General features: G+C 35.6%; 1 long non-coding RNA gene across 1 annotated transcript in view; it reads left to right on the forward strand.

The window, feature by feature from the left end:
* Window positions 1-13,659: 13,659 nt before the first annotated feature.
* The window catches only part of LOC150094162 (uncharacterized), a 191,682-nt gene continuing 183,395 nt past the window's right edge, over window positions 13,660-21,946 (forward strand). The window contains exon 1 of the long non-coding RNA XR_016550271.1: window positions 13,660-13,781. This is a non-coding gene — a long non-coding RNA (uncharacterized LOC150094162). The remainder of the gene's footprint in view (window positions 13,782-21,946) is intronic.

A 21,946-nucleotide genomic window follows, 5' to 3' on the forward strand; every position in this document is an offset into this window, starting at 1 on the left:
CTTCGGTACGTTGTTGATGTAAAAATCAATTTCGAACGAATCAAAGTCAAAAAGAAAATGATTTCTAAGTCAACTGCTGCAAATAAGACCTACATAAAAAATCGTGACGGTCAGCAAGATTAATTAAAAAAAAAAAAACGTCTTTATGTGTGGTAAAAAATTGTTTCGAAATATAATTCAGTCCACACATACGTGTTGAATCCTATGGAAATGGAAGAGAATAAAATGCGGTATAAAAATAGAATATAAAATGGGAATGTTGATTATTATACGGATGGAATATATTTGTTAAATGTGTTATATTTAACGAGAGAAGCGTATTCGCATATGTTGTTTCTAAGAGTAAATTCTAAATATTTTAGAAGTTTCATTTTAAAAGAAATCCGAAAACATTCAGCTTATTTCCTTTCGTATTTTAATCCCAAAACCTTTCCACTGCTTCATTCTCTATTGGCAATGATGCAAACTCTTGCAAAAAGAAGATGCTACTGCAATGGACTACACTGTGATCAGAAATATGTTAAAATGTAGTTATCGTTTTAAGCCTTATTTGCTGCAGTTGCCTCTTATATTTCTGAAATTATTTCAAAATGAATATTTTAAGCATATTCGTGTCATGTTACCGCGCTCGTGTCTCCAGTGTCGGTAGAAATGCTTCCACCATCCGTTCTATCAACTTCCGCACCGCAAGACGATGGCCCTCGAAGGGGTACCACTGTCCCTCAGAGCTGAACGTGTCGCCGTGAACCCCACGACCTCGCCTCGTATCGCGGTTAGAACTGGTGGATCACCCGAGTGGTTCCTGGGCTACTGCGCAGCTAATAGAAAGAATGAGGGAGAATAAGGTTATTTTGCATCTTTTGTTAGAGTTTAGCTCAAAGACGTCTAAAAGTCATAAAGAGACATTTGGAGATTTACATGCCTTCACTGGCTGGTTTGTTATTGCTGGCAGGAAAAATCCTCAGTTTTCGAGAGAAAACACCGACGCACATTGACCGAAACTAAGTGCTGCAGGCATCCATCTCACCGGGAAACAGAAATCTTTCTACCTGTTGGCCATGAGCAAAGTTCACTTGTGTGCCTGACAAACCTTTTAAATAACCCTCATAAGACCGAACTAAACAGCAGAGCAAAGATATTTGTTATAAAGTTCGTTGTTATCCACTTAAGTTCATTGTTGCGTTTGGATTCTGTTTGCTCTCGGATTAGTTAAACATTAAAATTGAAATTGAATGAACTTATAGGTTTATAAATAAGCAAAATGTAACAAAATAACTATTTTATTACATTAAGATTATTATTTTATATTAATTATCTCATTCATTTATCTTGTTTTCTCAAATATTGTGGAGATTATTATTATTATTATTATGTGACAAATTCAAGAAGCAAAACAATTCATTTCGGGAGGATGCTCCACTCCACTTCGCTACACACATCTAAGGCTCTAAATAGAGTCTATTTAGAGCAGGGATGCACAAACTTGTTAAGGCCGAGGGCCGCATAGTTCCACTGTTACTTATGGGAGAGCCGCCAAGAAAAAACTTGAAAGTTATCTACTATATATTGTTTATTTTATTTATACCTATCATAATTGTTACAAAAAAGGTAATAAAAAGTAAGTGAATTTAATTTGATGCGTGACATTGTATTGATATGACAATTGTTTTGATATTTGGTTCGAGTTTTGTAGTAGCCAACCGCAAAATTGATTCTAAATTTTCATCAGTCAAACGGTTCCCATTTTTCGATTTGTAAATATTCACTGAAAAAGTTTGTTCACAAATATATGGTGAACCAAAGAGGTTCACCATATGCTTGCATATTTTAATGCATTATCTAGCAACCATTTATAATTGTTTTTATCGACCCAACGATAGAAGTTTAATAAATTGCCTTCGTTAAATTTATTTCGCAAGCTCTCATCGTTTTGAATGTCGATGAGTTCAAGCTGTGCTGATTCGGGTGCATTTTCGGGCAAAATGGCAAAAGGATTGCTAAATAAATCTAGCAACGGTTTCACTTTTTTTAAATCAGAAAACAGATCCTTGAAGGCTGATATCAGGTTATCAATATTTTCAACATACACAGTTTTGAAGTTGACATTGAACTTTTCAGAAACTTTCTTATAATTAGGAAAATGGATGTAATTCCCTGACTTCAGTTGGATTTGAAATAAATTTAACTTGCACTGAAAAGACAAAATGTGGCTGTAAAGTTGAGTAACCAAATGATCTTCGCCTTAAGACGCGTATTTAACGTATTTAAATAATTAGTAATGTCAACCAGAAAGGCTAAGTCACATAACCAATCCGAATTTTTTATGTCAGGGACGTTTTTGTTTTTTTCAGTCATGAATATTTCAATTTCATCAATTAAATTTAGGAACCGCTCTAATGTTTGTCCACGATTTAGCCACCTCACTTCTGTGTAAAAAATTAAGTCACCATATTCACTTTGAATGTCTTCAAGAAACTTTTTAAATTGTCAGTGATTAAGGCCACGGGATTTTATAAAATTAATCGTTGAAACCATAACTTTCATGACATGTTCAAATCCAAGTTTCTTAGGGCACAAGCTCTCCTGGTGTGGTGGATTATACAGTGAAATTGTATCAACTCATCGTCGTGCCGTCCCAAATGCTGTTTCAATAATGTTACCAATCCAGAATTAGCTCCTATCATGGAAGGAGCTCCGTCAGTCGTGATACCCGATAATTTTGTCAGAGCTAAATTAATTTTGTAACACTGTTCCAAAAGCCCAGTGAACATGTCGATATCTTTCGTTTGATCTGACAATGAACTCATTCCAATCAGCTCCTCACTTACCTCAAACTCTTGCGTTATTCCACGTGCAAATATTAACTAGGCTGTGGAAGTAATGTCAGTTGATTAATCAATAGCTAATGAAAAATAGGAAAATTTCTTTTAATCAAATCAAATCAAAATCAACTAACGCTTATTTTGTTCTCGTATAGGGAGTAGGCGGGGCCGTTTACCCTATCTAACTTTTGGAGACTGAGTGGGCAGTTGAATCTCCACTGGTAGCCAATCAGAGAGATAGCTGGCCCAAGGCTATCACTGATTCATCGGTACTCAGTGAAGAAGGCGTCAAGCTAGTGCCGCCATCTCGTGGCCTCTAACCCTAACACAATATTTTTAATGTCTGAAAATAGTGTGGTTTCTACGGTCGATTTTCTTGAGTTTACGGTATGAAAAACCCGAGTTTCCGGGAGAAAAAACCCGGTAGCCCGTGCCAGAGATCGATTAACTCGGGAATCGGCCGAAAAAAGGGTTAGAAAAATTTCCTCTAATCGGCGACTAGATTTGAACCACTAAATCCTGTCTTCGTGCAGTCAAGCGCTGTAGAGTGCAAACGCCACTTCTACTGAGCTACAATTGGTCCTTTACATTTTCCGACATTGCAGTAATTCTTCTTTGCACAGTCATCCTATTTAACTGAATTTTCTCAACATTTTTGGCTGATTCAGGACAAATCTTTTTAGATCTATCTCAAGGCAATCTTTAACGAAATCTCAGTCTGTAAATGGTCGGCACCTTTTTGCTATAAGGCGAGATATTTCAAAACTTATTTCTGTGGCGATTTCCGAATCTTGAATAGGTTTTGTAAACATCACTTGCTGACCTGTCAATTCTCGTTTCAAAAATGAAATCTTTTGTTTATGTAGTTCTTCGGGTAGATTTGAAAATGTAGTATGCAGACTTTCATAGTGTCTCCTTATATCGTATTCTTTTGGTATGACTACAGCACTTTTGCAAATCAAGCACACGATATTATTAAACGACTGCACAAAACCATATTTTTCCTTCCAGCTATCCTGAAACTGCCGTTTTTCATCCTGTAGCTTGCGTTTCCTACTTGGCCCTGCTTTATCCATTGTAGAATTTATTTTTTACCGTTTTCTAGGGGTGATAATTAATTGTAGCAATCGCACTTACGAAAACAAAATACTCATATGACAAATAGACGAATTATAAAATTTGTTAACATTATTACTAACCGATTATCGTAAGTAGACAGCCAATTGTGACGTCACAGCTACTTTGCTTTGCGCATGTACCAATTTTAAAAATTACCTATCGTGTAACTTGTTGAAGTTAAAATAATACACGGTGAGGGGGCCCGCCAGCAAATCAACGGAGGGCCGCGGTTATGCATCCCTAATTTAGAGCCTTACACACATATCATCGTCTGCGCTACACTCTTACCATCATCGCCACCTAACGCCCATCATCGCCAACATTATTATTTTTTTACATAAATGGCATGATTTCCTATGTGGGCGTATCTTTTCTATCTGCTCTCCAGGGGCGAATGCTGGTCCTGAAATTCACGCTTGCTCTTGTTATCATTCAGGGAGTGAGAGGTGTGATTGAAATCTGATTATCGGAATAATGAATTACAGGTAACCCTCATATAACGCGGATGTTAGGTTCCATAGAAATGCCGCGTTATATAAATCGCATTATGCGAGACTCAGATCACATATAAAAAGTAGGGTTATGTTCCGAAATCGGTTTTTTAAAAAACAAATTATTTAAACAACAATGACATATCCAACAAAAAAAAAAATTTATTTAATTCAGGTAATTCATGTAAGTTAAGAAAACATAAACTATGACACAAATACATAGTATAAAATTATAAAAATTACAAATTGTAATTAAGCTTCATTGGACGTAATGCATAAATGTTTTAGGCAAAATAAAAATAAGTGCATATTTTAATCTTTTATAGCACGAAGTTTTGAGGATCGATTAATAAACATTAGTTTTGTCATGTAATCACCTGATGCATTACTACAAAACAGTATAGTAATCCTGCCTTTGGAAACTTTGAATCCAGGAACTGATCTTTCATTTTTCGAAATATAGGTGCGTTTTGGCATTTTTTTCCCAATATAATCCGGATTCATCAGCATTGATCACCTGGTCTGCATTATAAATATTTATAAACGTTGAGAGTTTTTTGTTTAATAAGATTTCCATCCAAAGGAATTTTCTTTTGAGTGCATCTTCTTTCCAAATCATTAGAGATTTCTTCATTTTTCTCTTAGAAAATTGCGTACACGAGCAACGCGCTTTGCCCTTACCGTTGAGCCAGCAATAACACTTTCTCGGATTTTATGTTCATTTTGTTTGATTGTTTGAATTGTTGATTCATTTAAATTCAAAGTCCTCACAACAACTGGTTTTTCTCCATTTTTCAACCGCTCCATGATTTTAATTTTTTTTTTTCTTCGAGACGAATTTTCTTTTCAATATTCATTTCCCCCCTTTCAATGGAATTTGTGGCCATTACTATAAAAATAATTTTTTTACATAAAAAAGCATTACATATTAATTATGTATTTAACTTACCAGAAAATAAAGTGCTCAGCTTGAGATAACTCACTTATGATTTTTAATCCGCTTTCCTGGCAGAAAACGAAGACAATTTTCAACAATAAACAATTTATAGGATAAACAATTGACGTACATGCGTGCTAAAGAGTGTTTCCCCTAATATGAATTCGCTACTTATAACTACCTGCGCAATACGGGCAGACACAAATTTAACGAAGATAAAATTTGATTTTTAAGTCTTGCAGTGAAAAATATATGAAAAGATAAAGGGTTACTACAATTTATAGACTGTGTTTTTGTCAAAACCGCGTTGTATAAGTACCGCGTTGAACAAGGGTTACTACAATTTGTAGACCGCGTTATATTGAAACCGCGTTATACGAGGGTTACCTGTACTGACTATTTAAAACTATATATTTAGAAATTTATGTAATCATAAATCATACATTTAATTATACAAATATAACATTTATTTTACAAATGATATTCTAAATTTTTCAATTTAGCTACTTGAATACAAATTTACTATTTCTAGATATACACAATTTCTAGATATACACAAAGCTTTTGACTTTGTACCACATGAAATTTTAATAAAAAAAAAAAAATAATAATAGAAGTCATAGGAATACGAGGTACTGTCCTAAACTGGTTCAAAAATTACTTAAATGCAAGATCACAAATTGTAAAAATAAACAACAGCTATAGCGGCTCCAAAACAGTAGACTGCGGTGTACCACAAGGAGCTGTCTTGGGACCAATTTTATTTAATATTTATATCAATGACTTCTGCAATCTTATACTAAACAGTAAAATAAATACTTTTGCAGATGATACAGTACTAATTTTCTCTACAGACACAGCCGAACAAAAGAAAACCATCGTGAATGCTGATCTTTTTAAAGTAACAAATTGGTTCCAGTCAAAAACTCAGTCTGAATGTCTCAAAAACTAAATACGTAAATTTTAACTTGCGAAATACAACTGGCAAAACGAACTTCATTGCACAATTAATTTTGCATGATTGGAATTGCATGACAAATTCAAATTGCAACTGCGAGAAAATAGAAAAAGTCAGTGTAATAACTTATTTAGGATTAAAAATTGATGGTTTTTAAGCTTTTTAAGTTTTTATTAAAAGCTGGAAACCGCATATTACTGATGTCATAAATAAAGTAAGGATTATGTTAAACAGACTTTACTACCTAAACAGATTCTTAAATTTAAATATGCTAAAAATAATATATTCTACCTGGATTCAAAGCACACTACAATATGTATATTAAGTTGGGGAGGAATCTATCGCACTATGCTGAAACTTTTAGTCTGGATTCAGAATAAAGTAATTAAAATTTTAACTAGAAACAAATATAAGGATACTGCAATGTGAATAAATACACCGTACTAAACCTTAGATATTTATACTTCTATAGGGTACTATTATTCATAAAAAACGAAAACGAATACGTAAATATCAAACAAGATGCTTTCCTTAGTAGACATAAAGGCCTAAAATAGTTAGTTCCAAAAGCAAATAAAGAAGCAATACACCAACGTTATACTTATTTAGCACTAAAAGTATTCAATACATTACCTTTAACAATAAGAAATGAAACTAACCCAAACAAATACAAAACTCAAATCAAAGAGTATTCATTTTCCAACAGAAATGAGGAATCTCTGCCCAAAATAATTGTATAAATTATTGCTTTTTAGCATATTTGTATTTAAAGATCATAAAAATTTTAATGCTATTTAACTGCTTTACTTTGTTCCTAATTAATTGTTATGCAACTTTCTCTGTACATATTTGCATGTCTCCTGCGATTTTATTATGTAAGTATATTATAATAATATGTAATATGTATATTATATGAATGTACATATATGTATATAATGAAAATGAATTACATACATTTTTGTAACTTTATACATATCGTAACCTGGATGAGCTATTGGTCTTAGGTTACACATATGATTGTTCAACATTTTGTACTATTATAGGAAGCTTACAAATAAATTTTACTAGTTAAAAAAAAAAAAAAATCTACCCTACGGTTCTTCTTTATGAACTGGTCAATAACATCGTCATAAAAAGTTGGTTGTAACTTAATTTTCCCAAGCAACACACACACTTGTAAAAGCTGCTGAAGCTCACTGGCTAGGGCTACATTGACTGCGTATGGCCTGTGGTTTAAGCAACAGAGTGAGACGCGTGAAAAGACTATGCGCGCGCATGAAATCACAGTGCCGCTGCGAGGACCTGTAAGTTCCTACAACCAAGCAAGCCAAGGTAGTTTTGACTAGACGAGCAAGCACGGCTTCGATACGCAACGCAAAGCACAATTATTGCCGCGCAAGCTTAAAACGTCTTCTGTCTACAAAACTAAAAGCCTAAATGGAATGCTTATAAATGCATGCATTTACTATCAAATAAATAGTACTTCTTTCTCAATTGTTTCTCAAAAAACAAGTAATTGTTTCTCAAAAAACGCAAATATCTCAACCCATCTATCTCCTGTAGGAGTTTTTTCTCCTTCCATTCTTCAATTTTTGAATCAATTATATACAAGAAACCTCACCAAAAAGGTTATTTTCATATATTCCATGATTTTTTCCAAAATTAGAATCTATATACTCCAACGATGCTTCAAAATCATGCCATGATATCCTACTTTTATGGTTCACCCATTTAAATGTCTTAATTTCCAGGAACTGGGATGATCACATGTCCCAATATTCCAAATAGTTACTGTAAAAAGTTTTAACATGAGAAATAAACAATTTTTTTATGCTTCTCATTTTCTAAAATTCTTAAATCTCTTCTTATGCCAATAGGAACGTAGTTTGATTCGAGACATTCTCTGTATTTTGCTTTTAGCATATCAAGTTCCTCTGAGACTTCCGTTATTGTACAATCATTTCCTTCAAGGCTTCTGACTATTGCCTCAAATACTGATGCCTGACTATGAAGAAATGTTAACCACAACTGAGAGGTATTATCATGGAAAAAGAGTTCAATTATTCTTGGACACTTATCAAGGGATAAGAAATATGACTTCAATGGACTATATAATTTCAGAATCCGCTCAATCACAGGCATTAAAGCTAGATGGCATTTTGTGATATTCAACTTCTGCTTCTTCACAGAGTTCTTTCAAAGATTCTACTCTGACAGTGTAAATGTAAAAATGGCTATAAATATTTGTTGCAATCGACTCTATGTCTAGTGGTAAAACATCAGCAGCAGTTTGAATGCCATTGTGAATTATATAAAAATTTCCTCAGAATAAACAACTAATGTATGTTCGTAGTTTACTCTTTCTGTTAAGGTGAACAAAATATTTCAAATGCTATGCACATACCAATGCTGTGCAGGATCGGTAAATGCTGTACTGTAAACGAATGCTGCGCCATAGTAATCATATGCTGTTAATTGCTATTATTTAAAATGTATTTTCTCTATACTTTATATACCGTTATTCTTACAGTCTTTATCTTTATACTCTATTCTAATTAGCTGTGCGCACTTTCTCTCTCTGAATCTTTCTTGCTTATATTATTACGTACTACATTTATCTACCCTTCGCACTACGAGTCTTATGTCTAAGATACTAGAAAATTTATTTAATTTAGACTGCGCCACTAATATCATTTAATTAGCATAAAACTCAATAATACGGTGGCAGATCTCTCTCTAAGAGAAATTCCTTCAAATAAAACTTTACACAAACAGTCGTGGTCTATTCTTTTACTTAACTTTACGCTTGGACTATCTCACTTAGTTTGCCTCTCACAAGTCCGTTTTATTTAGGAACAGTGCAGTTGTAAAAATAAACAATCAGGTAGCACTCTTTTAACAAAAAAAATTTCATAGTAATGTAAATAAAACACATTTTATTTACATTACTATGAAATATACATGAATTCAACAATAGGGAGATTGTTTTTTCTATCCATCTATAAAAATTCTTTAGCACAAATTAGAACCTTTTTACTTCAACATTAATTAATCTCTTTAATTCAAAAACGTATTAACTTTCTGCTTACAAATTTAACTTATTAAACTCCTAGTTTACTTGCAAAGCGGTTAGAGTTATTTTTACAAATTTGATATCAATTTCCAACATGACAATTGACCCTCTTAAGGACACTTCTTATCACTATTGAACAAAAATCTTAAACGTCCTTCTATAACAACTATAAGAGGGAATATGCAAAAGTGTGTAACTTACAAAGGCTCTGTATTGCACGTTCAGTCAAATGTCTTTCACTAAAAGTTCTATGGCAATTCTTTCATCTCAGATCTCGAGCTTCCTTCAGGAAAAGTGGCTTCAGTAGTATCTCATCGGAAAAATAGCGGGCTGTAAACAGCGGATCTTTTACTTTTAATCAGCTTCTGTCTTTCCTATCTTTTGTTCTTACGTGGTCATTATCTGTGTCGAAGGTATTTATATGTGTATCTGTAAAATATAATTTCTCTAGTTTAAAATATAATCCATTTCGATAAAAGCCCCTCCATTAGAACTTCACAATTTCCATTATTCAAAATGAAATTAATGAAAGTATTCATTACTTACAGACATCTATTTTCAGAAAATTGTACCGATCTTTCTTCATTTTCATTCCTCTTGCTCAGTCCATATTTTTCAATTGCTGCAAGATGCGAATCGCGTACACTTACTTCATCGATGAAGTCCCTCATCAAGATCGTAAATAATGTATCATTGCTATTTATTAGTTGGTGTAGTGTTTCATAAAATGCATCTATTTCTTCCTGTGTGTGGCCTGAGATTGGTGATAAATTTGTATTATTCTTAATTTTTTATGTGCATTTATTTTATGGTAAAGTCCTGAAATCATGTTTCTAATGTGTTTTATTTCTTGTATTTGATGTTTTCTGGAGCAACTAATTAGGAACCCAATTTCTTCCTGTGATCTTAATTGTCACTCTAACTATAGAGCCCATGTCTATTCTTAAGATCGATGCTAATTTCACCAAGTGTCCTAGTTTCACTCAAATCCATTGAGGTCCCATTTTATCATTTTTGCTTCCTCTAATAATTCTTCTGGTCGTCTTTGTCCTAACAGAGACCTATAGTTGTAGATACTTTTAACTTTTAGTCTTGTCTTCCCATCTTAGTGAACTTTCTTCTTCACAGCAATTGGATTCAGTCTTCTTCCCAGGTACTTGTCCTGCTTAAGTGGGCTGGTCTTCCAAGCAGACTGGTTAGCAAGAAAGGATTGCACCCAAACCTCCTCAAATGAAGGATGATCATTATAAAGGAGAGTGGAGAGTCCAAGGACACAGTAAGCATATAAAATGCATGAATGCGACTATCTCTCTTTCTCAGTCAAGATTAAAACCCTTTGGGGAGATCTGCTCTTGATGAAAGATGCAAGAAAATTTCTCTTAAAATTTATCACGTGATAAATTCAGTGATAATCAGTTGCAATCATTTACAACTGATAACTAGGTTACTAATTTTTGGTAGTGATTGGATTCAAATATCTCTTAGTAGATGATTCATTGCAATAATTTATTAACAGACCCCACTGCTGATTAATTTCCCTATTAATTTATACACTGCTTATTTAACTAGTTGTAATAACTGCTTTCCTCTGCTCCTCTCGTCAGCGGCATGTACATTGCTTGTTAAAGGCAATTACGAAGTAACCCCACTTTGTTTTTAAATGACGCTTCATGGGTTCAGACAATGATGTCAATGAAATTTTCAGCATCGATAACTGATCAAACTCTCTTGTCCCGTTCTTATAATTCATATATACCAGTCATCCAACTATTCATTTCTTTGTGATGATTATTTGGGTCAATTTTGGTCTTCTGAAGAGTCTTTATCATAGATTTTTAATTCAGTCTCACTGAAGCTTCCATATTAGGGAACGTTACATCACATTAATAGATTTTACGAAAGAAAAAAGTTATTAACCAGCTAAACAAATATCAAATCCTCTTGGGAAAAATGTGGTTTGGCAAAACAAATAAATGAAATAATAATGCCATCAAAGTCGCAATAAGTATGTTCTCACATAATGTTCGATGCTATTCAGAAAATGATCATCTACTTAATACATTATGATATTCTCTCAGAAGTGGCTGAGTTAAGTCTTATTGATGCATTGTTCTTTTCTATGGATATTTTTATGGATGCTACTGCAACTGAACTGCTCATTGTTATATCGTTATACTCTCTCTAGAGTAGGGAAAGGAAAAAACTTGCTACTACCCTATGAGATCGGCTAACTCACCATCAGTTGAAAAAAAGCCAACATGAAGATTCTTCTCGTCTCTGGGAGAATCGAACTCAGGTCTTTTCTAATCGAATCAAATTTCTAATTTAAGCGTCTCCGTAGCGCAATTGAAAGAACGACAGTATTGCACCCTCGATTGGAAAAGGCCTAAATTCATTCTCGTCGTGACGAGAAGAATCTTCATACTTTTTTTTTTCAATTGAAGGTGAGTTAGCCGATGTCATACGGAGGTAGCGGAGTTTTTTCCTCCCATAAACTGGGGTTTTTCATCTCGCATATAGACAAATCGGCCTTGAATACACACACAATTTACAGAGAAAAAATACTAGTGCTGGTGGGTAGTAGATGGCGCTGATTTAGGTGAGGATGATAGTGGCGGGTCACTGCAGTTGGTGGAGACGGAGAGTTTTACAGTAGGTGCATTCCCTGGATGAGTGTTTGGACTCCTTGGAGGCGTCACGTAATAATAATAAGGGCAAATGTTCCGTTGGTGTTCTAGTTACATACGGAGGCGCTTATTAGAGCCGACGATAGTTGGGAACCACCTAATAATGATATATAGAGAAAATCAAAATATATGCAATAGAGACAGGTCCCATGCCATCTTTCGGATTCCTTAATTCCAGCAATTTTCACTGTTTCTCCCCTCTTTCTCCTCAACGTTGCTGTTTATAACTGCGGTCCTGCAAATAAGGAGGACTTGAAGAAGGTCTTATGACGACAAAAAATATTATTGAAAAATGTTAAAATGCCACGTAAACAGGAAGACTTTGATTTTTAACAGTTACTAATTTTAAATTTGGTTTCGTTTGCTTGTTGTAAAGGCTTTATCATAGTTAGTAGTGACCATTCTGTCCAAATGCGACCATATATCTTGATCTAAAGTACTAGAAATATCGTCATAAATCTCATAACTGTCTAAATCTATTTGGCTTAAAAGAAATCTGGTATGCTGCATCCGTTCACGTAGAAGTGCCAAAGATGTTTTAAAATAAATATGTTTCACTCGTCTTGAATGGAATTCTTCTTTTAAAAATAGAAACAAGCCAAACTATTAAATCACCTCACTTTTTTGAAAAGATCTAGAGACAACAAGATTATTCCAAAGTTTCTATTTTTAAAAGAACAATTTCATTCAAGACGAGCGAAACATTTATTTTAAAATATCTTCGGCACATCTACGTTAACGGATAGCATACCAGATTTCTTTTAAGCCAAATAGATTTAGACTGTTATCAGATTTATGACGATATTTCTAGTACTTTAGATCAAGATATATGATCGCATTTGGACAGAATGGTCACTACTAGCTATGATAAAGCCTTTACAACAAGCAAACGAAACCAAATAAAAAAAATTAATGATCTTTATACAAAATGTTTTAAGTCAAAACCTTCTCTACCAGTTACTAATTTTATTTACAACATGACTGGAAAAATTATGGTTGATACTGGCATTAGAATGTTTTTATTTTTATGTTATTTTAAATTCTGTATTGTGATATATATGCTGCTCCCAACTTCAATTTCATACTGTATTGCTGCTATCTTGCATATCCTATGTATATTTTGGTAGAACAGCGTTAATTTATAAAATCCGAAAGAGACCAAAGCAAGTATCTTAAAGCTGTTCTTTCTTTGAATAAATCGGTATTTACTGAGCCATTTTTCTTGCCCTCATGCGACCGTAAGTTGAAGTTTAATGCCGAAGCCAACAGGTTGTTAAGTTGTTCTAAGCGTAAATTAAAGGTATCTGGTTCTACGTGAACAAGAGTGAAAGCTTTTTTGACACATCATATTTAACTGCAAGCCTCTTCATATAAACTGCAGTTAGTTATGGAAATAAAATAATAAAGGATGCAAATTAATTTTTATGGCAGTGTAATACATAAAGAACAGTGTTTCGTTATATTTGTTTCCGCCAGGATTTTTAGGCTGAAACTGGTTTCAAGTTTCCGGGTGCTTCAGTTACGTGTCCCGCCATGGATCCATGTATGAAAAAAAATGCTGTTTATTTCATTAACAGAACTTTTTTTACTATGAGAAGCAGATGGTGAGATGACGCATCAGAAAATAATGCTGAAAACTTTTTGTATAGTGTGCAATGACAGTGTCAAGTACCAACGTGCTGTTTGACTGCCGCGTAAGTATACATTGTTACGTATATGCTTTTATATTCATCAGTTGTGTAATTGCGACCAACCATAACTGAAACAGTTCGGACCATCGTTAGTTGAAAGTTGCTCAATATCGCATGGTACACTAATATCACAAATTAAATATAAATTGAACATCAGATACTTTCCATAATCCATAATATTAATGGCCAATAGAAACTTAAATTATGTATGATAATTTTTTACTTGTGAGGAGAAGTTCACTAAATACCACGTTTTAGTACATATGATACTTATGCTACATCATTAATAGTAAGAGGTAGTGTCGTACCGCGTGGGCTCAGAACGTAATGAGAGAGTTCTTGTAGAGAGTACTTTTTTCTCCCCCCCCCCTTTTTTTTTTGCGCGTGAGTGATACCAACTTTTGCAGTCACGACACTGACTGCGCAGGATGTTACCATTTTAAAATAGGAGACTCGATGCTCTTGCAGAAAACCGTTGACGGAAGCAAGGAGAAATACCCAATTTAAATAATGCAACAGTTCTCGCTAGTGATGCTTTGACCATTTGAAACAGGAAAAATAAAGTCATACTTGGCCACCTGCAAAGCATTCTTCATCTTCTACAACACACTGACTTATTCGATGTCGTACTTCAATTTGTATTTCGAAAACTGTTATTTCGAAACCAATCATCTCAAAAATGAGAGTGTGCTTATATGTGATTTTACATTATAATAATTTTTTGTTCTTCTAACAGTTCTGCTGACTAGCAACTTATGTGTAGGCTATGTATCACATTTATACCATATAATGATAATGTTTTGAACTTATGTAAGTTAAGGGATATTATATTCCATATTGTTTCTTAGCCGAATAAGAAACTCAAAGAGTTTCGTGCCGAATATAGAAACTATATAAAGTTCGGCGATTCCAAGCATAAGCAAATACCTGGATAGTGCAGCACCTGATCCCTTCGGTAGTGCAAGCTGAGGCAACTCATAGAAAGGGTGGAGCAAGCTCTGATCACTATTCTTGATATTTACCCATAATGTGAACTTAACTCCTAGGAGCTGTATTATTGTTCAACACTACCCAGACCGGTTTCAACCTTTTTTGAGGTCTCATTGGTGAGTAGGTAGACCTACTCACTGATGATTGAAGCCTTTGGCTCTTCATATAATTAGTAATGTTTTGAACAATTTTTTCCCCATGGCACTTTATCATATGCCTTTTCCAGATATACATGCATAGTTTATTCACAATATGATACAATGTGAAAAGGGAATTTCCAGATATACAAAACTTAAATGTGTATCTCGATTATATCCAATGATTTCTCCACAGTTTTAGCATCAGTAAGATTTGGTTGACATATGATATATGGAGGGTAGACATCCAAAGAATTGTAGCTGGCAGAATTAAAAGTTAAGGAGGAGGAGTTCAGGACTGAGGGAGATGGTTCATTTGAGGCTGTTTGATGTGAGACAGACCTCAGCAGGACAAAAAACATCACTGGTTTGCTGCTACTATGGACCATGGAATGCACAGATGTGGTTGTCATGCATGCATTGAGCATATTAACACAACAAATGCAGGATGAGCATTATTATGGGGATTTCAACTATTAAGACTAGACTGCAAAGAGGAAAAGGCACATGATGGGATGAAAATAGAATTTATATAACCACTAGGGGTAATTACTATTATTACATGGCACCTCCAGGGACTCATCGTGGGAGGGCACTCTACTACACACAACTCATCATCTCACCTACTTAATGCTCTAACTATACACAACTCACTACTTAATCTTCCAACTAAACGCAATGATGTTACTCCATCAACATACAGCCTGCTACCATGAATAGTATTTTGTATCTATAAATTGTATGTGTTCTCTTGGCCGATTTGCCTGTGTGGAATGAAAACCCAGGTTTCTGGGAGGGAAAAACACTGCTACCTGTGTATGAGATTGGCTAACTTACCTTCAGTTGAAAAGTCCATATAAAAATTATCTCAGCCATGACAAAAACTGAAATCAGATCTTTTCTAGTTGAAGGATGCAATATCCTGTTGTTCTTCCAATTGCATTATGGAGGTGGAGGGTTGGTGGACTGTTTTGGATCTGTGGCCCAAATTTAGGCTATGATTCCAGTGTATTATGTCTGTAAATTGTGCAGTTGTGACTGCTTTGCCTGTTTTGCATAATGAAAACACTGAGTTTCTGGTAGGAAAACCCTTCCACCTTCACCTGAGACTGGTTAATTCACTTTCAATTTGAAAGCGCTGATAAAGGTTCTCTGCATTCCATACGAGATTCAAACTCAGGTTTTTGTAACCAGAGGACACCGTTGATACTGAGTGAGCTAAAGAGGCTTTCAATCACTAAGGGATAATTACCGGAAGCTGCATGTGATGGAGACAGTGTTTCCTCTAAGTTGTGTGGATGCATGGCTGCTTAGTGACTGAGATGCTCCCGTGCACACAACTGTTGCTTCGCAGCTGAAATTTTCTTTAAAAAAATTGTTTTAGGGCACTATTTACACAGTTACATCATATTTACACAGTCACTATTTACACAGTTGTTTTTGTTTTCCTTTCCTGATGCTGTACATATTCTAATTGGTTTATCAACTGCCATTAGATTGGTCCAGTTAGGTCATGTGATCTTGACTGGCCAACAGGCCTCATTAGGAATGAAATAGGTGGCGATCCTATTTTCAAATGGATAGGAAAGCAATGATGGCTGGAATAATTGCTTTACTAGAGTCATCTAGCGGCAGAAATTTGAAGTTATGTGAGATAGACTAAAAGCCCCATATGAAGATGACCTCACTTTTAAAGTGCTCCAAGGTTGGGCGATGAAAAAATTTTCTACTCAGGGCAGTGGCAGGTGTATGCAACTGTAAAAAAAAAAATAATAATAATTAAAAAAAATATATACAGGGTGTTCTGGATAAATTTGACAGTTTCGTAAGGAAAAAGAAAATCTTCTTTGTATCTATTAAATTTAATGAATTGACAAAAAAACATTACAGGCAGAGTTAATTACAATACTATCAACAAGATTTACTCAAAATAACCACCATTAGCATCGATCACAGCTTCAATTCTGCTTCGGAACCTCGAACAAGCTGATGCTACAGTCTCCCTGGGAAGGGCCGCAAAAACTGTTTTAATTTTATCCATTAACTGGGCTTTTGTATTACTGGAAGTGCGATTGGTGTCTTTTTCAACTGCGCCCCATACAAAATAATCCATGGGGTTAAGGTCTGGGGAGTTTGGAGGCCAAACATTTGGACTGGTGAAGTCGTAGAAATTTTCAGACAACCATTTTTGACTTTTCCCAGAGGTGTGGCAAGGGGCCGAATCCTGCTGCCATACATACGGCCTACCATTGGCTACCCTTGTTATCCAGGGCTTGACTACAGTTAGCAACTCCACGAACAAAGCCCGAATTCCAATGCCAGGGTTCTTCAACACCTGTTCCTGCAGATTTGCGAGGAATTCTGCTGTACGAACGCAATCAGATCGTCTGCTAGGGATCTTTCTTCTTGCTACATCCTCGTAGTCACCATTGCAAGTCTCTAGTTCATGCCTGATTGTTTTTACTGTATTCAGGGAGCATTGGGCAGCAGTCGTAATATCCTTATTTTGATGGCGGGCACGAATCATCATGATACAAGTTATTCTCTTCCATGATTCAGGTGGGTTCCAGCTATCCATCCTTTCTGACATCTTGTATATGAATGAAGAAGGGTCCAAACTTTTAAATGAAGAGAAGTGTGTGTTAATACATGTAACTTACGGAAAAATATAATTAATTATAAATATGTCAAATTTATCCCGAACACCCTGTATATATATAGAGGGAACATCGGATGGAGGAGACCTGGAGTTGGAGAGTGCTGGACTGGTAATAGTATAAGAAGATATATCCATAATCAAGACTGATATTCTGCATCTCATTGGTGGTGCTTTGATCATGCAGTCTTGTCATGGGAAGTCATTAAGTATGTGCAGTTCTTATTTAGGAGGGGGGAAGATGTAGGTTCTAGCTATACGGCTTATGATTACAACAAATTTTGGTGCCATGGAATAGTGCCATGACATAAGAAGCCATTAGCGAAGGATTTCGGTAATGCATGGGAAATGGTTAGAGTTTTTGAGAAAAGCAGTATCATATATCAGCCTGTATACACAGAGTCAGGAGAATTAAACCATGCAGGAGTTAAATATGAGTCATTAAGCAGAAGCTAAAAAAAAAAAAATGATACAAATATAAGGTGATTATGAAGAAAATTATGATTGGCATGCTCATAGGCCTGATGAAGAGAGTGAAGAATTCTGTGAAAACTTAGACTGTTTTGGACTACCTGCCAAGGAGAGACATACTTTACATCTTAGGGGACTTAAATGCAAAAGTGGGAAAGAGTATAAGAGGCCTGAGTGTGCCTGTTTGGTCTGGTGAATGTAACACCCGTGGTGAAAAACTGTTGGAATTTGCCCATGCTAATAGCTATTACCAATACCTGCTTCTAGAAACACCTACGACGGACTTATATTTGGATATCTAACGTTAATTGTCAAGGCGCCAGATTGATTACATCCTGGCTCACCAGCTGTGGAAGACAAGTATTTCTGATGGGCACACGTATCCTGGAGGAGATTGTGGTACAGACCATCAGCTAATAAGAGCTATAGTAAGACTAAGACTCTAAAAACTTCCCAGTCAGACATGTCCCACTAGACTGGATGTTAGGGTAATATCTAATGGATTCATAGAAGAAACATTGGCTCAGTTGAATGAATTTTTGGAGACCAATGAGACCTCACCAGAAATGCTTTGGGAAGAAGTCAAGGTAATAATACAGGATACAGCCAAGAAGTATCTCGGCCCAATTAGAAGACCAAGAGACCCATGGATATCAGTTTCAACATTGGGAACTAATCAAAAGAAGGTGGTTGGCAAAAATAAACAAAGAGACACAGGGATTGAAGAATATAAGAGAGAATATAAGAAGATAATTACATAGAGTAGTCAGAAGAGTCATCAAGCAGGACAAGGAAAAGTTTTATACTAATAAATGTGAAGAGATAGAGTTCCAGATGAGGAGGCACATTCATAAAAGGATGTTTTATTTAATTTGTGACCTAAAGCACGAGTTCAAGCCCAAACTGAATGTCATCAAAGACAGGAATGGAGCATTACTAACAGAAGAATTGAAAATCAAAAACAGATGGAAAGAATACTATGAGGAACTGTACAATAGAGTGGATAAAGAAAATTTGGAGAAGCCCTCTCACCAAGAAAATTCCAATATGGAACTTCTTTCACTTAGGCATGAAGTTGAAAGAGCAGCTTAACAGCACTAAGGCCCCAGGTGCAGATGGAATCCCAGCAGAGTTAATTAAGGCCACCTGAGACAGAGGGATAAGAGTGTTTCATAGACTGATTACAAGGATAGGGAGACAGGATCATGGCCTAGAGACTGGAAGAAGTTTGTTTTCATACCACTACATAAGAAGGGAGATATGAAGGCTTGCAAGAACTATAGAACTTTAGTTTAATATCTCATGCAAGCAAAATTTTATTGAAGATCAGGATTGAGGCCAAGATGCCCGAGGAACAAGCAGTTTTTACGAAAGGTAAGGTTACCAGAGATCAGATCCTTTGCCTTAGACAGATCGTAGAAAAATATAAAGAATTTAGATTCCCTCTGGTAATGTGTTTCTTAGACTACTCTAAGGCTTTTGATTATGTTCAGCATGTGAAACTGTGAGAAGTAATGAAAAGAATGGGTTTTCCTCAACACTATCAGGTTGATAGCAAACTTGTACAGGGAGCAAGAAGCTATGGTAAAAACAGGTGTTGGATTAACTGATTGGCTTCAGGTTGGAAAAGGAATTTGGCAAGGATATTTACTTTCTCCTCACTTGTTTAGTATATATGCAGAGGCATCGGATAAGCTCAAGACAGGAATTAGGATAGGTGGTAGATTGATTGGTAATCTGAGGTATGCCGATGATACTGTACTCCTCTGTAATGACAAGGAAGAACTAGGACAAATTCTCGATAGTTAACAAGATCAGTAATAACAGAGGACTTCAACTCAAACCTAGCAAGACAAAGATCATGGTTCTCAAAGGAAATACAAACCAGGAAGCTCTTGAGAAACAAGTGTACCTTAATGGAGAAAGAATTGAGGAAGTCAGCAAGTTTGAGTATCTGGGATCCATTATTAATGTGAAGAATTGCTGTTCAGAATATTAGGAATGGCTAAAACAACAATCAGAAACTTGTCTAAAATCTGGAAGGATGGATCTATCTCCATGGGAACAAAGGTGAGGATTTTGGATGCAATTGTTTTTCCAACAGCGACTTATGGATGTGAGACTTAGAACATAAAGAAGTCAGAACAGAAAAGGATAGCTGCTTTTGAAATGTGGTATTACAGAAGGCTGTTGAGGATATCATATACCGAAAGGCATACAAATGAATGGGTGTTAGAAAAGATCAGTAGAACTTTAAAGCTACTTAAGGATATTGACAGAAGAAAGTTAAAATATTTTGGACACATGGAAAGGATGGAAGGAGGACTTCTCAGAACAGTAATAGAAGGTTCTTGGAAAAAGAAGAAGGGGTAGACTATCGATGAGATGGATGGATAGTGTGTGGAGTGACTGATCTTCAAATAGTTGAAGCCTCCAGAAAAGCATACAACAGGACTACATGGTGAGGCCTGGTGTGGCACATCACTGAGCATTAGAGTGACCATACATCATCTGTGGATGCCCAATAAACATATAATATGATGCTCATAAGTAATGTAAAGCACAGTCAAGAAGTGTTGATCAGCATAGTAATAAACAGGACTACATGGTGAGGCCTGGTGTGGCACATCACTGAGCATTGGAGTGACCATACATGTGGATGCCCAATAAACATATAATATGATGCTCATAAGTAATGTAAAGCACAGTGAAGAAGTGTTGATCAGCATAGTAATAAAGGCGAAATCAAATTATGAAAGAATTCATTATTACGTTTAATGGGAATATAGCATGTTAGCCTAAATACTAGATTATGAAAGAATATTAGCCAAGAAGGCCAAAGGAAATCCTCAAAAGTTTTGTTATGTAGCAAGTAAGAGAAAGAATGATTATGGAAGGTTTTAATCACTGTTGATAGCAGGAAGATGACAAGAGAAATAGTTGAATTACTCATTGATCACTAGTCAAAGAAGTGTCATCTAGTTGGAGATAATGCAGTTGTCAAAGAGACCAGTTCAAGAATAGAGATAGATAAACTGGAGGTGCTTAGTATATTACAGAATATCAGTATCAACACAACCATGGGAGAGGATGCAATATATTACTATTACTATTACGGGCAACTCCAGGGAGTCATTGGACTCATCGAGGGAGGCCCCAAATCATATTCATCACAACTATTTGACATTCATACAGTATCTATCATACTTCGCCTTAAACTCATTCACTGTCACAGCATCCACCACAGACTCAGGGAGCGCATTCCACTCACTCACTACTCTAAAAGTAAAGAACCCAGCTCTAACACCTTTACTAACCACACTTTTGCCCAGTTTCCATGGATGTCCCCTAGTCCTCCCACAACCAGCCCTGTTCTCAAAAATATCTTCTGAATTAATTTTATAGAAACCCTTCAGTAATTTGAATGTCTCAATCATATCTCTCCTCCTCCGCCTATCAACCAATTTTTGCAACCCACAAATCCTCAACCTGTTCTCATACGGTTCATTCCACAGACCTGCTATCATCTTGGTCACTCGCCTCTGGATCCTCTCCACCTCCTCCCCATCAAGAAGAAACCTAGGTGACCAAATCTGAGCACAGTAGTCTAGATGGGGTCTTATCAAGGCTCGATACAGAGAAACAATAACCTGCTTGTCTCTGCTTGTCATCGTATTCTTCAGCAACCAAGTGATTTGATGAGCTGTTTTGGTCACTTTTGCAATGTGTCCCCTAAATTTCAATTCCTTATCTACCAACACTCCTAAATCTCGTGCCTCATCAATTTCCTGGAGCACTGTTCCACCAATGCAGTAAACTGCCGCCAATCTTTTCACCCCAAAATGCATAACCTTACATTTTGCCACATTAAACTGACATCCATTCTCCTTAGCCCAGACCTCCAATCTATCCAA

This window comes from Typopeltis vanoorti, chromosome 22 (assembly GCF_054136105.1).
Source record: "Typopeltis vanoorti isolate ZY-2024b chromosome 22, IOZ_Tvanoo_1.0, whole genome shotgun sequence".
NCBI lineage: Eukaryota > Metazoa > Arthropoda > Arachnida > Uropygi > Thelyphonidae > Typopeltis > Typopeltis vanoorti.